The 16,346-nt window shown below is 52.4% G+C and overlaps 1 protein-coding gene across 1 annotated transcript in view; it reads left to right on the top strand.

The window, feature by feature from the left end:
• The window catches only part of LOC143355257 (uncharacterized), a 39,055-nt gene extending 25,134 nt beyond the window's left edge, over positions 1–13,921 (top strand). The window contains exon 3 of the mRNA XM_076789948.1: positions 9,286–13,921. The gene's annotated coding sequence lies outside the window, so the exon portion shown is untranslated. The remainder of the gene's footprint in view (positions 1–9,285) is intronic.
• The last annotated feature ends 2,425 nt before the right edge of the window (positions 13,922–16,346 follow it).

The raw sequence follows: 16,346 nt of genomic DNA, 5'->3' as shown, positions 1-16,346 counted from the left end.
TATTTCACGAAGAAAAGCCGAAATACCGAAATTCCAGGCCGTCGATTCCTTGGTGGTCTCCGTTGTTGCCCTCCCATTCGAGATTTTTCGAGGTTTCCTGGAGCGGCAGATCGGTATCTCAGTCGGAGTAATTACTAGAGCATGCGGTGGCGGTACAAGGATCCTCCCAGAGACAAACGTTTTGGCGCGTGGGCCCACGAACTCGACTCTCCGGGATTCTAGACCCGGAATCGCGTGCGGACAAAGTCGAGGGAAGATAAAAAGACACCGCTCCGGCCCCGGCACACACCTGCACGCATTTCTCGGGGGGTTCGACCGAACGTACCGGCGAACCTCCAGGATGGCGGACCTCATTTGGCATTCCGTGCTGTACAGGGGAAAGCGAGGAGCGCGTAGACGCGGAACGGACCGGTCGGCCGGCAGGAAACAACAAAACATGGAAAAGGAACGAATTACTTTCCGGCTGGATGGCAGTACGGTTTCGTTTTCGGTTGTGTTTTGGTTTTTTATTTTATTTTATTTTCGCATGTGTTGCCACGATCGGCAATTCCGATTAGACGGTGATCCGGATTGATAACGCGGAACGAGTTAGGCGACTCGGGCGGTACTTTCGCGAGCATCAATTTGCATCTTAATTCCCGCGAGTGCGAATTGGCGACGCGCAAATGTTACCTGTCACCGGTGCGAAGACGCTTTAATGGAGCCGATGCTATCTCCCGATAATCATCCGGCCGATTGAGACGTTGTCGATGATTCCGATCTGCCGGCCGACGCGACGCGACGCGCGACGCGATGGAAAGACACTTTCGTTTCGACTCGAGGATACGCGAGCCCGGGTATAGGAAGGAGTTGCCGGGCAATCGAGCAATCGAGCAATTAAAATGTCGCGGTGGCGTTCGGGGCCGCTGGCGTGGATCGATGCGAGTTTCTTGCACCGGGAGGAGCGTCCCGCGAGTTTGCCTAGTTAAACCGCGCCGAGACAGGATCTCGGGAGAGGAAAAAAATCTGAGACGATTGGTTCTGAGGGCGAGTCGCGCGGTTACCTCGGAACTAAAGGCTTAATTCCAGTAATCTTCGTGTCAGGGTGGCTTCTGATCCAGGCCGATGGTCTGGATGGAGGAGTAGGTACCGATGCTGGATGCCCGAGCGGAGAGGAGTCGGTTCACCGGTGCTCGACTAGCCAGTAGGTGCACACACCGAATAATAATACACGAGCCGAGGAGAAATAAGGGGCGAAAGAGCCAAGAGCCGCGGTACCGACCGAGTAGGGCAAAAGAGAAGGCCGAGGAGCGGAGGTGGAGGCGGAGGAGGGATTCGATAATTACTACCGGGAGTCGTGGAGGCGGCCATGGAATCCTCCTCCCGCAACGAGCGCAAACGCGCAATTATTCTCCATCGCCATCCGACGGGATCTCTGATTCCGAGTTTCCTGCCCCGGTATAACGTGCACGCGTACGGACAACGAGCTCCCGGTATTTGATCTCGGCGTACTCCTCGTTTTCCGCATGACTCGCGAACAAGGCCCCGATCCAGCGACGATAAACCCCGCCGCCGATTATGAGATGCTGCCGATCGCTCCAACGCGCCGTCCGCCAGGAAAAGTTCGCTCGTCCCAGATACGAATCTCCCTTCCGCGAATCTCCTTTGAATTTCGCACGTCGTATCTCCTCTTCGAATTCCTCAGTTCGCAAAGTACCTTGGTCATCTAGGGTTGCAGTTACGAATTGTCATACTTCGCCTCGTGGATAAAACATGTAGATTCTCTGTATCTCAAAACGCTTTCTTCTTCACTCGGTGAACAATGCGTTCGATCATTTGACCCGTAAAGACTATCCTGCTGGCTTCTTGCTGCGTGTTTCTGCGCGAAAACAGTCCACAATATTTGAAATCAATCACTGTGTCTGTTGTAAGATACAGAAGACCAGTGGCGGCTCGTAGCTGAAATTAGTGGGAGTGCTGCTCCAGAAAATTTCAGCTTCCTATGCGCGCATGCGGAGAACAGTCAAACACCGCTGGAACTGTGAAGCGCACAGTTCCATACAAAGATTTTTCCATCTTTTTATTTTATTAAATGTTATCGATAATATCAAGTCCAAATAGGGGGGCTGCAGCTCCACTGTAGACGACACTCAAGTACGTTTTTCTTTCATCAACAAATATTACTAGGTCGAAAATATTAGGGGTACCCATAAGTAATCAATTATTTGCAAAGAATTTGTTTTGCCTTTAGTTCTGTACCAATCGTTGAAGAGGAAACACGTATTCCTTTACAGTTTTCGGTAAAGCAGCCTGTGTTCAAAATTTTCTAAAAAGTATCATTTTTTTGCAACCCTGTAATAAAATGGCGGCGTCCGTACCTTCCGAGGATCATATTCGTCATTGCATACTTTTTCATTTTCATGCGGGATTTAATGCAACGGTAACAACAAAGAAAATTTGCGATGTTTATGGCGATGTATTGAAGGTCAACAAGTGTCAACGTTGGTTCAGAAGGATTTGCTGCTGGTGATTATGATCTCTCTGACAGGCCTCGAAGTGGACGACCAGTTGAATTTGATAATGACACCCTAAAATCTCTAGTGGAAGCTGATCCAAAATTAAGTATACAAGAATTATCGAGAAGCCTTGGGTCCATATGGTCAACTATACAAAGGCACCTACACGAAATGGGAAAGGCATATAGGCAAAGGAATATGTGCACCGCATCAATTATCTGAGACCAACAAGAATTTTCGTCGATCAATTTGCACTTCATTCTTTTCTTAGCAGATCCATTTCTTAGCAGAATCGTTACCGGAGATGAAAAATGGATTTTTTATGATAACATAAAGCGTTCCAAGCAATGGCTTTCTGCAAATCACACCGCTATATCACCCCTAAACCTAGACTATCACTTAGAAAGGTGTTACTGTGCATTTGGTGGGACTGTCGTGGCATAATTCACTTTGAGTTGTTGAAACCTGGAGAAACAGTTACTGCTGGATTGTATTGTCAGCAATTACAACGGCTATATTCAGAACTATTGAAAAAGAGGGCATCTGTAGTCCACAGAAAAGGTGTAATACTGCATATTGACAATGCCCGGCCCCATACAGCGAAACTCACTCAGGAAAAAAATCAAAGAATTGAAATGGGAAGTTTTACCGCACCCCCCGTATTCACCGGATATTGCTCCCTCTGTCTATAATCTTTTCAAATCTCTGGAGCATTATTAAAGAAATAAAACATTTACTTCTGTAGAAGATGTAAGGAGACACCTTGAGTCATATTCTGCTTCTCGAACCCTGGATTTCTATAAAAGGGGGATTGATAGTGATGGAGATTATATAATAAATTAACCCTTTGCTCTTCGCTGTCCCCTCTCATGGGACATCGTAAGTCTAGCATATCACTCGGATGTCCTCTCTCATGGGACATTAATGTTTATTAGTGATTACGTGGAATTAAGTTATTTCAGTTTTCTCTTGAAATAGCACTAAAAGTTAAATCAAAATATAGTAAAATTACTAAGGTGTATAAAAAAAATGTCAGCGGGTTTTATCGCACTTGAAAAGAGCGATAAGGAGAGTTTGTAGAAGAAAGGTCGGTACTCGCACGGTGTAGTGAGATTTATAAATATAAATAAACAAGTCTAAAACTGCAGGAAAAGATTTTCAAAGCTGAGCTCAGTCTGGTTTCAAGCGTCAAGCGGTATAGATAGATCTAACCAGTGAGAAAATCGGAAAAGTGACGCTTCGACGTATTGTTTTTTCCGTAAGTCGCTAAAATGGTGGAGGAAGTTATTTTTTTGGGGGTTGGAAATGTGTGTCATTAACTCCTACATTATTTACCGCATCTCAAAAGAAACAAATAATCAAACGCCAATGACGCACCACAAGTTTGTCAAGGCACCCATTGACCAGTTGAGAGGTGATTTTCGTGAATCGAGAACGCGTCCATCCACATCTTCTGCGGACAATAGATTAGATAATAAACTTCATATTCCCAATGTGGCACAAAGAAAACGGGATTGGATTGTTTGTTCTGACCGGAAAACACCTGGTGGCAGGCGTCAAACGACTTATTATTGTCAAACGTGCACAAATCAGCCTGCAATGCATATTGGGGAGTGTTTTAAGGTTTATCACACTGTACAAATTTATAAAAAATAAAATATTGATAATTTTGCAAATATACATTTCTCGATGTCAACCAATTCTTACTTGGATCCAAAACTATACTAAATAATACGAGGGTCTGTAAATGCACGTTTCTGCCACAAAGTAGCGCCGAGTAGCTGATAGCCAACGTCTAGAATGGTTCGGAGTGTAAAGGGTTAAGAAATAAAAACTTGAATTTACCACAAAGTTTGTTTCAGATTTCAAAATAATTGATTACTTCTGGGTCCCCCTAATAATATACTGATAATATTCAATTCTCTCAATCTTCACACGTTGACAAATTGCAGCTGGTCATTGTTGTCATAAATGCGTAAGTCGTCTATCGATCAGAAACGGTGCACGTCCGACGCTCTTCTAATCGTTGTGAAACGCGTTGGATCCACGGAATCCGAAGAGGATCGCGACGGCGGAGTTTCGCACCCCCGAGAACGCGGCCAGCGGAATTGCTGGCTGTTCGAGGACTCCGGCACGCAGGCTGCAACAAGGTTTCTTCGCACGTATTTTTGGCGACTCGTTGCATCCACACCCCTCGAACTTGTTTGCGTCGCGAGGCGACCGACACCGGCGTCTTTGCTCCGCGTCATGGACGAGCGAGTGTGGTCGCGATGGGCGTGGTGGCCCGCAGTCAGAGGACCGTGACGCATCGAGCACACGCTATTCACGCGCGCGCGCACGCACGCTCGCCAGCACACGCGTACACGCGTTCTCAAACACGGGCACGAGCGTGACACGGGACACGTTTCTACGCTGGGTTGCACCAACAGCCATCGGAGAAATTTCTTCGTTCCTTTCGAGTTATTTGTTTCGTTAACAGAGGTCGACGATCGTATAACTATACCGCTGGCCATGTACATATGTACATGAGATTTAGTGTTAACTGGTTCTACTCTGTATACATGGATTACTAAACTGGAAACTTCTTCTCGAGTCGTTCGAGCAATCGACGATGCAATTAAATCGTTTTCTTTGCCGGTTTGTTCGGGTTCAGTTGCGGCGCTAATTGTTTCCTATTTTATTGCGTCTTTCGGAGCGTGTTTTGCAGCGATCGAATCTTCTTTGCAAACTTTCCGGTCGATTTAGACGATCCGCGGGCTTTAACAGCGGCGTATAGGAGTTGCTTAGCGTATGCTCTTAACGTTAGACACGGGCAATTAGAGGCAATACTTTGTAGAGGCCATCCCGCGGAAGCTACTGAGAGTTCGCGCGCTCCTCGTGATCTCTGTTCGCCGGACGGCCGGTGATTTGCGCCGCGCGGCTCGGCAACTTTTCGCGAAAATCGCGCGCAGGTGATGACGCGTGACGAAGTTAATAAATTCCGTCGTTGCAAATGCAAACGGCAATAATTCCGCATTGCCGTGCGCTCGTAAATCTTGCCGTGCCTTCGAGTTAGACACCGCGGTACCGAGGACGTCCGCGTTTTTCCCCGGGACATCGTCGACGACTTGTTTCTTCCACGGCGCGGCGTTCCGACGTCTATCGGCAGGACGATCGGTTCTGGATATGTTCCTCGAGTAATTGTCCCACTGACACGAAAAGCAATTTGTGCGGTAACGGTATAGAGCGTGGTGTCGATTCGTTCGTTCGTGACGTAAGCTCGTTAGCGAGACCCTAACGTGCATGCCCCACTAGTGGCAGAATAATTATGGAAAATTATCGTCCCACGCTGAACTGGAGATGCTCGTGGGGCATGAAGAAAAAAACCGCCGTCTATCATAAATCACGTAGAACGCCGCATCAAAGGAACACCACGGCCACCCCGTTCAATCATCGCTTCTTCTGCTCTTTGATTTCCGCTGGCCGAGAGATTCGGATCCGTTCCGCTGCATCCACAAGGAGAAAGTTCTCGCGACCTTGCTTTCGCGTCGTACGATTCCGCTTCGGACGAATTTTTCCTGAATCGCTCCGAGTTCGCGACGCGTCACACCCACGCCATCGATTCCAGGTACCCGCCATCTTTGGCTCGAAGCGAGAGAATCGGAAACCCACGCGGGAGATCGCTATCGAATCGTGACTGTTTCGATCAGAACCTTTGTACAACGGTTTTAAACAGTTCTCGCGGAGCTCGATCGACGATCGAGGGGGAGACGCGCCTGGACGTTGTTCGTGTCCCTGGATCTAATTTGTACGAGCGTCGAGGAATATTGAAAGGGAATCGCAAGCTCGCATCGCGATCGGGTTTTGTTCTCGGACGCGTCCGGTGATCCTGATCCCCGACGTTCAAAAGGGTGTCCGACCCCCGCGGAGCGCAGCGACGCACCACTCCCCAGATTCACCGGGCTCGGTGTCAGCCGTAAGTAATGACAACGCGATGACTGGCCGAGCGCTAAACACCTGCATTCACCACCTTATCTCGCGGATCCCGCTGCTAGGACAGGTTTTCGCTATCGTTAGCCGTCCTCCCGAGGATGGCCCGTGGCGTGTCCGGGACCAACGCGCCTTGGGTGGTCCCCGGTCCAATGGGACGCAATTCTGACGCGTCTCGCGCGTCCACCTCTGCCCATTGTAAACGTTAAGCGACTCATCCGGCGGCGAACTCCGACCGAAACCCTAACAGCCCCGGGTTCCTTGGCTTTTCCACGACGCGCTCGTCTCCACGTCCCTTCGTGGAGACACGATCGAGACGATCCGTCGTTATCGAGGGCAACGGGGGCGGGTAGCGAGGACTCGAGGAGCCCTCGCGTTCACCGGCGAGGCGCGTCGTCGCCCCGGCAAAACTTTCGAGGACGTCGCCGGGTGGTTTCCGCCTTGCTTTAATAGCGACACGTTTTCGCGAGGACGGAAGTAATTAACGGTGTTCCTCCGTTGGCGTGTCCCCCGCCCCGCGCCGCATCGCCGTCACGGGATTGACGATCGATATCAGCGACGATTCTGAAATTCCGGCTTTCCCTTGTCGTCGCCCCATGACGACGGCACGCACACCTCGATCCTATTGATCCGACATCCACGTCGGTGTTAATTATGCGGCGCTACCGGGCCGCCCAATATTCTCGCCGCTTTAGAAACAATTTTTTTTCGACCAGACCGATGGTACAATATTATACTTTCAAATTGTACGTAAGAAATAAATCTTGAAGCGTCCGGCGGATGAAAAAATGTCTGTCAAACGAAAGGATCGGTTCGCGGAAGCCGTTTGCATTAATGGGGGGCCGCCGAGGATCGCGAGAGGTATCGATCGAGACAGTGATCGAAAGGCGACGGATCGTCGACGATCTGAGATATGATTTAAGGGAGTCGATCTCCGTTAAAGGACGCGCGTGCGAGCGTCCTCTGCAGGTGCAGAGCTTCGGTCGAGAACTCGAGTTCTCGACTCGAGAGGCTTCGTGCTTGTTGCCGCGGGGACGACGCGACGACCATAGGAGTCCGCGCGTTCGGAGGCCCGTTGAATATTTATCGGCGTTCGTCTTGTTTGTAGCTCGTTGCGGCTCGGTTGAATTTAAATATCGTGGGTTTCGCATCCCCGCGCGTGCCTCCTTCCTCGCCTCCATTTTTCCTCGGCTTTGCCCGTACCGCCTCGTATTATTTATAGGCTCGATGGTGACGCGGACGCGAGATGCGTGCGTGTGCCGCTCGACACCTCGGCCTCCCCCCGGCGAAAAAGAAAAATCGCGAATGCATCGCTCCGCTATAACTAGCCTCGCGCGTCCACTGGGCTATGTTTAGAAAATCCCGCCGATACGCGACGAACAGAGAGCTCGCCGACAGAGATAAAGATCGAGAGAGAGAGAGAGAGAGAGAGAGAGAGAGAGAGAGACTGCTGCTCCCCGTGTCACGGTCCGCGCCCCGTGATGCCCTGCTCGCGACATTTATACCTGTTTGGCTCTGATCGCGCTATTGTCATCGAGGACAAAGCGGGTATCGTTGTCGTGTCGCCCGCGAGCCCCATGCATATTTTATTCGGGACTCGTGTGCTGCGCCTTCTGTCGGCGTGCGCTCTTTGTATCGACTTCTCGAGCCGCGAAACAGGGGCGAACTTCGATTTCTGCGCTCGTCCCCGGAGAAAGCTGTTGAAAGTCACTTAAACGTTGCACAGAGGAATACGTTTCGGCGCGAGCGTTTCTTCGAGGTTTCGCGCGAAGCGTTCCCGGTTAGCTGGGGGCGGATAGATTTGTCTCCGGGGTGACGTCGATTCGATCCGAACGGTACGAGGTTGAATATTTATCCAGCGAGGACTACCCTAACTCGGAGTAACGAAACGAAACGAAACGAGACGAGACGAGACGAGAGCAGCAGCTCGAGGAGAGCGTCGTGAATCGAGGCAGAGCCGGAGGGAGAGGCAGAGGCAAAAGCAAAGGCAAGGGTACACGCAACGGAGTTTCTTCTCCCGCGGGAAGGCGTGGTCGGGAGACGCGCGACGTCCATTTGTCTCGTGCGCCTCCCGCACCAGGAACGCCCTCGCATCCCACGGGCATCGATCACGTCTTCCTCTTACCAGCCGCATCGTACCGCGCCTGTGTACACTTTACGCGCACCTACCCTCCTACGTGTACGTGAAGGTACGCGTACACGCGCGTCCTCCGCAACCCCGTCGACTACCCCGCTCTCCTGCCTTCATCTGCCTCCCTTTGCTTCCCTCTGCCTCTCGTTGCCCCCTTCTGCCTCTGCCACCGAAACGCTCTGCCCTACCATCCGCTTATCCCTCGCCGATCGAGGAACCCGGCTCTCGCTACACTTTGCCGGGGATACGATTCGGAAAATACGGTGAAGCGATCTTCCCCGAGCAGCTACCGACTTGATTTGTTGCGATCTGTTTATTACTCTCCTCTTTTAACCGGCGATTATTCTATAATTTTTTCAATTCTATGCTCACTGGCTAAAGGCTTGTGGATCCACATTTCAACTACGTATACTAATGTAAACGCGTCGATGTTGATCCGATGTCGTTCATACGAGGCGCTGTTAAGTGGGCGACAGCCATCTGGGTACGTTTACGTCGGAGCTGCGATGAACAATGCGTTTGCGTTGACGGGCATCGTCCACCGGATGGCGAACGATACAACCGTAATTATTGACGGTAGAAAAATAACGAAGCTATTATCGCTGCTTGGTTATTAGACAAGAAAGCGACTAAATTTAGGCAGCGTGTTATCGTACCAGAGGCGATCACGTTCTCTTCTTTCTGTTTCAGCCGGTAAGTGAATTTAGCTACCAACTACGGGTTTGTTGGACCGTCGAGCGTAAGTTCCAGCGAATCGGTCGCTTCCGATCGAAAATCGGCTGTCACTCGAGAAATACGAGGGCCCACGGATACGCACACCGGTGGCAATGATACGGTACGGTTCGTCGAATTTTTATCGTCGCGGAGAGATCGCCGGCGTTTCCGGGCAGACCAGCTCCGGATCGGAAAAGTAGCGGAACGATCCCGGAGGGATAGAAACGCGGACGAAAGAGAATCCGCGCGCTGCTCGTTTTCTCGGCGGATCCGTCGACATAGAATATTGTGCCGTGCTTGCGATATTCTATGCAGGCTCCTCGGCGCGGCGTCCCGTTGCGCGTCGGGCCGACGAGTTTTATAGAGGAACGCGTCGCTGGAAAATTGTCCCGGCACGCAACATTTCGCGGAAATACTTACCAGATAATTACGGCCGCGAGCGACGCAGGATGTCGCAGTTTGCGATTGCGTGCGGAGCGCGCGCCTCTTCGGCTTTTCTCCGAACGTCGAACGGAGGGCAGAGGGAACGCGAAGATCGGCGAAAATCGTTGTCTAGGAAGTATGCGAGCACGATCCGCGCCGATAGCTCTCGGCTATCGGTGACCGAAAGGCGCCGATGAAATTTATGCGTCGCCGTTACGTTTCTCCCTTTCCTCGTCGCGCTCGCGCCTCCAAAGCGTGGACGTCGCGCGTTGCATATGCATGCCACGATTGATATGAATGCATCGCTGCATACTAAACGGTCCGACTGCTATCTGATCCCATTCTCCTCTCGGCTGCAATCCCGACGCTCCAACCCGTTCTCCGAGCGAGTCTCTCCGAATCGTCGATCGTTTCCGCGATCTTCGAACGAGACGCGAAACGAGCGTGCTCCTGTGCTGTTCTCCAGCTTCCCCGATTTTCGATTTTCCGCCGTCGACGTTGTCCGAAGACGGGCCGCTACGGAATAGAGCCGAGCGGACGGCCATTATGAATACATTGGCCGGTTCTCGAGCGAGGCGCCGATTTTATCTGCGGAATTTCGAGGTCCGTCCCAAGCTGCGTGGGAGGATAATGTTTCCCCTTCTCGCGCCTTTCGCTTTTTACCTCGTTCGTGCCGGTCGTGTCGTTCCTTTTTCTCCCCCCGTTTCTTTCCGCTCTTCCTTCTCTCCTCTTCTCCTCTTCCGTGGTATCCTCTTCAGGCTCGTAAACCGAACAGTCTTGCATGTACCGGCGACGTCACGAGCCTCTCCCGCCATTCTTCTTTCGTCGTGGCTGTCTAGCAACGTCCACCTCCGGGGCAGGTTCGCTTAAACGACGCTATTAAAGGCACGGGGCTACGGCCGCGATGCGTTGACTCGTTGAAACGTCGTTTCCGCGACGGCTTTTACACAGGAGAGAGTCTCCCGCGCCCGGTTCAACCACGGCGAAATTATGATACGATCGAAACGAGAGCGATCGGTGCAGGAGGAGGCTCGGGCAGAGTAGATTGCCCTCCGGGGCACCGTTCCGAGCGAAGAGCACTCATTCGCCCCGAAGTGTTTGCCTCTGGGGTAATTCGGAGCGCTATACTCGGGCCGTAGAGCCCGCGAAACAGCAGCTGGAGAAGTCGATAGCTTTTAGCGGTGTGCTCTGGTCAGCGAAACAGCTGCCTAGGTTTATCCTTATCGGTCGACCATCGCCGATAAGGAACTGCGCTCGCTAACAGCTTCTTGTCCCGTTGCGATTCGCCGGCTAGACGACCGACTACGTGGTTGCTTTCTGCGCTCGTGACACGACATTATAGTATATCTGGTTGGCGAGCTGGTAGAGCGTTCTCTGCATCAGCCAGGCTCGGCACGTTCTCCCACTCGCGGCTCTCTATCGTATCTAATTATCGAGAAAATGACTCGATATCGTTGTGCGCGCACACGGCCGGCCCTCGCCACGGTTCAGATTGCATGCGACCACTTTTCGTCGATCGCCCCCATTATGTCTCCGTCCGGTTGCTTTCATTGGTCGCGCGGTGTTCCGTGTTACCGCGCAATCTGCGGCCGAAGTTGGACCGAAGGTTGGAGCCGTCGCGTCGTTTCGATACAGCGACGCGACGCGACGAATGATTGATTAACGCGCGTACGTGTGATCGATAATTGAGACGGCAAAGAGGTGTCGGTCCGCGGCGACCACCGCCTTTATCCAAGGAGCATCTCTCGCGCGGTTATAGAAGCCACGCGAGTTAATGGACTCAGGCGCAGGGCCTATCTATCGGGAACGATCGATAACTAATTGGGTCGAGTCTCGCGGGGGGGGGGGGGGGTGTTGTAACTGCCGTGCACTTTCGCGTATCGGCTCCAATTATCGTGGAAATTGAGCGGTATCATTGACACGTACGATACTCAGCGCCCGCTTCGGGTACTCCGACGGTTTATGCCGGTAATTGCGGTTTTCCACGGTAGGTGTTGAGTCGATCCTCACCGGGGGAAAAGTAACTTGTTACCGGGCTAATTATGACCGGGGAATTAAGATACACGATGCTCCGCGACGTATCTTGACGCGCATCTTTTTGCGTCGACACGCACGCACTTCGATACACGCCAACCCTCGACGCGAACGTCGACCCACATATTACTCGATTCTTTTTCCCGAGAGAACCGTTATCACCGACGTGAACTCTTCCCTTCTCCCAGGAAAACGGTTTCGTTTCGGAAATTCGTTTTCGGACGTCGTCTTGAACGCGAAAAGACGAGGCGAACGTGCGAACGCTTGATCGGAGGCTGGGCCACGCACGCGTTCGCGTCCCGAACGTCGAAACGCCGTTGTCCATGCTATAATTTCGTGGGCCGTTTCAAACGTCGAAACTCCGGCGCAGCCACAAGGGAGATATATGACTCGAGAGCACCCTCGTCAGTTGTAGAAAAATCTTGCGCTAGACCCGTGGCCCCCCTGCGCCCAGCAGAAAGAAGAGTTTCTGTTCCCCTTCGGGCTAGGGCGATCGTCTCGCGTGCACCATAATAGGCAACTTCGGCCGAGGTGTTATTAAAGTATCTTTTAATTGTTCTCTCTCTCTCACTCTGGTTCCGGACGTGGGAACTCGCGGGGTCTCGTTCCCGAACGGTGCTGGTGCGGTGGATGCGTGGCTCGCGCTGCGCGAATCTAGTACGTATTCACCGTTTATCATTCGTCGCGGCGAACGAGGGAGAGATAGCTGTGAAAGATTTTACAGTTACCCGTAGCTGGATCGTGTCTTTCGCAAAAACTCGATGAATCTCGCCGGTTACGAGATCGAGCGAGGAACCAGGGTAGAAGAGAAAGAGAGAGAGAGGGGGGCGGGGGGAGAGCGAGAGGAAAGAGCAAAAGGGAGAAAACGCGGCGAGGAATCGAGCGAAGAATGAATGGACTCGGTAACGTTATACGTGGACCGGTAATTATGACTCCTCTAATCACCGACAATTACCGCAGTTACCGGCCTGGCGGCGTTATCTCGACCGGTCCATCTCCGGCTGGCCGTGCCGCTCGTACAGAGAACGAGGAGAGGCGGAAGCTAAACAGAGAACGAGAGAAAAAGCGAAAAGACCACGGTGGTGTAGTCGACTCGCTCGGATCAATCATAGCGGGAAGAAAACGCTCGAAAAACGCATCAATTATTCATACCGATTGTCAGCAATTAGCGACGATTACGATCGAACGAGCATTGGTCGTTTGACGCGTGTGCAATTAACGGGAGCGATCATCCTGAAAACTGAAAAGTTGACGGTTCAATCGGGCCTGTCGCCCTTGGGAATCGGAAATCTCGATAAAGATCCGTGCAAATAAGAAAGGCAACGTTTCCTTCTCGAAGGAGTCGTTCGTAGAGGGCGGAGCGAGCGAAAAATTCCACGGAAAACGGCCGCCTTTTCTCGTTCCGCGGCCGGCAATTAGTTAAGAACGAGGTCCGATCGAAAGGAAATGAGACCGCTTCAGGACAGGATGGATTCGACCGCTTTTTCTTTGGCTTCTCTGTTTTTCACCGACCCGTCCGAGATCCGGAAGAACGAGTCATCGGGCGTGATGATCTCAGCGACGAAGCTTCGTCGTCGTCGTCGTCGTCGTTGTTGCGAAATTTTTCGCGAATACTCGGAATAGTCCTCCAACTAATCGATCCGCCTGGCAACCAATTACGGTCGGCTCTGGAAGCGGCTGGACCGGAAGTAACGCGATTGAATTCGTGTACGATCGCCCGGAGGCATTACCCACGACCGCGTCGCCGATCCATGATCCGGGTGACGCGATTGTTCCCATAGAAAACGATCGTTCGATCGGAAACGCGTCCAGGCCGTTGCTTCGCCTCGGTCCCTGCCAAATTAATTAGAACCTCGATGTACGCGGGGATCCTTGTAAAAATATTTGTAAATAAATTACGGAAACAATGGAGGGGCCCCGACACGACGGAGGGAGATCTCGGGAAGGCAGGTTAATTAGACGCGCTGTCAAAATTGTTTCATTTTCGCCAGTCATTGCGCCTCGCGTAGCGGCGTTACATCGGTCGAGGAGATATCAGATCGCCACGGTCCGATGTTGGCTGTGTAATTCGCTCGGGCGTGCAGGCCCGTCTGGTTTCGAGCGAGAACAGGAGACGAGAACGAAGGCGAGGGCGAGAGAGAGAGAGAGAGAGAGAGAGAGAGAGAGAGAGAGAGAGAGAGATAAGAAAGAGAGAGACAGGAGAAGAGACACGGGGATATTCAAATGCCGGCACTCTTGTATGGAAATACGCGAGATGTAAAGATGACGGTGAGATACGCGAGTCCCGTCGCGGAGATATTACCAGCTGCTAACGCGTCGACTAAATCACCGGCCATAATACGATACTCGGTCGGCGGAGTTTGCCACTTTCGAGACACCGACCACTTAACCTCTCCTCTATTAATTCCAAATAACACGCGCGATAGCTTCATAAACCGGTAAGCCAGCGATAACCCTGGGGACTCGGCTCCTTTTCGATTTAATTGCCGCGATTCCCGCCCGCTTTCCCGAAGGGCGGGAGAGAAGGGAGGCGGTAACGAGGTCGCCGGCTTGATTATAAAACCGTCGCACAATACGCTCCTGATGAACCCGCTTGTGACCCGCGGCTACGCGATCCGCTCGCGCACCCCCGTTTCCTTTCATACGCCGCTGCCTACCTATGTAGTCGGTCGCGCGAGTTATTTCCGTTTGGATTCCCTTTTCCTCGCTTTCCTCGCGCTCAGTCGACGACACGTCGACAACGACGATGCGCGCGGAACGGCGACGGGCACGGCTAGGCCGGTCGCTTGTATATATAGATGTCGCCGCTGATGACAGAGCCTGGCCAATAATTATTACAGTGCGCGAATCGCGATTACAGGGCAGCCGGGGCCAGAGGGAAGAGCCGGTCCAGCGCTGTACCGTGACTCGTTCAGCGACAGCCACCCGCACCCAGCCAAACCCCGTTGCGCACCGCGGACATCCGATAGAATCCAATCCACCTACGTACACGTATCGGCGGAAACTGCACGAACACGCCCACGTATACCGTCATTTGCGCGTCGATATCGATGTTTATGCATCGATATATCTCGCCGGCCTAGAGATTCCCCCGGAGCGAACTCTCCTCGACGTCTCCTGCTTCTTCGTTCCGTCTATCGTAAATTTCTCGGCTCCCTAAAAACGCCGAACGGAAAGTATGACAGTCTACCCGTCAGGCGATGCTGCTATCTATTCTTTAAAACTGCTCGCGTTCTTTCGAACGGCGAACACTCGTCGACAGCAGCATCCCCGTTTCCTCCACAGGATTCACGAATCGCGGATCGCACAACCTTGTTTCGTACGATAGCGATCGCTCCGAGCGGCTGAAACCGTGATGAAACATCGCTCCTAAACGCGTTGCTTATTCGGCGTCTAACACGGTAATTATCGCGAGCTCGCCACCATCGACAGAATAACCAACGGGGTGTACAGAGGAGATTCTGTAATGAGAGCGAGCATCAATATTTATTGCACACGGTAGCCGGCACCATTTCCCACAATGTTATAACGAACACGATCAAGATACGTCGATAACCAACTCCTCCGCTTTATTCCATTGTACATAATTACCGCTGCTACTCACCGACCATAAAATCCCGATCACGTGATCGCGGTGCGGACATCCGTTGAATATTCTCCCCTCGTTCCCGCTCCGCTCTACTCCGCTCGGCTCCGCTCCTTGTCCCGGCACCCTCGCTCGCGAGGCTTCTATCAGGTTGCACAGTCTCCGGGTCTTCGTACCAGGAAGACAACGGACAACGTACATACTCCCGAGGTGTTGCGCGAGAGAGATCACCGAGAGATCTCCCGGCACCTTTCTCCATTGTCTTCGCGCGGATCTTTAACCCCGGCAACGTCCAGACGATTTTCGCGGCGCTCCACGAAATTCGAAAGGCGTGCGCCGCGTTCCCCCGGCGTTACGCGAGCCACTATCGGACGATCGTGAAACGATGCTGGGAATTACGCGGATGTCGGAATCCGTCGTCGAACGACAAGAAGGGAACACGGAGGGCGAGAGACGAAACGGGGATGAAAGGGGATGATGCCGAGGGGGCATCGATTTACGATGCCCCGCGCGCATCCGCTCGGCGCGAGCGTTATTGAGATTAACAGGCGTCCACCCGTTCGACCCGTCGTTTCGCGAATGGATACTCGATCGTCGAGGAAGTCGGCCGATCCGGTCGGAAAAATTCGCCGGCGTCGGATCGCTTATCGCGACCACCCAGCCCGCAGAGACCGAATCGGTTTCAATGAATTTTAAACACTCTAAAGCGAGCGCTGTTGAATTAAACCACCGGATAGCAAGATAACCGGGTGCTCCGGGTGCAACATGTGTGGTCTTTTCTCGCGAGGCGAGGGCACGTCGGCGGATCGAGATCGATGAAATTCGATTGTTGGCCCGAGAGATGTTGGTTATTAACCAGGCGATGCGCGAAGCGCGTGCGCGTGTTCGTTGAGATTCACGGCGCGAAATAATAACGCGCGGCGCGGCTACAACGAGGGAAATTTATCCTCGAATTATGGACGGCGAAACTATTGACGCGGCTTGAACGTCGGCT

This window comes from Halictus rubicundus, chromosome 1 (assembly GCF_050948215.1).
Source record: "Halictus rubicundus isolate RS-2024b chromosome 1, iyHalRubi1_principal, whole genome shotgun sequence".
Taxonomy (NCBI): domain Eukaryota; kingdom Metazoa; phylum Arthropoda; class Insecta; order Hymenoptera; family Halictidae; genus Halictus; species Halictus rubicundus.
This window is presented reverse-complemented; position numbering and strand designations above follow the sequence as displayed.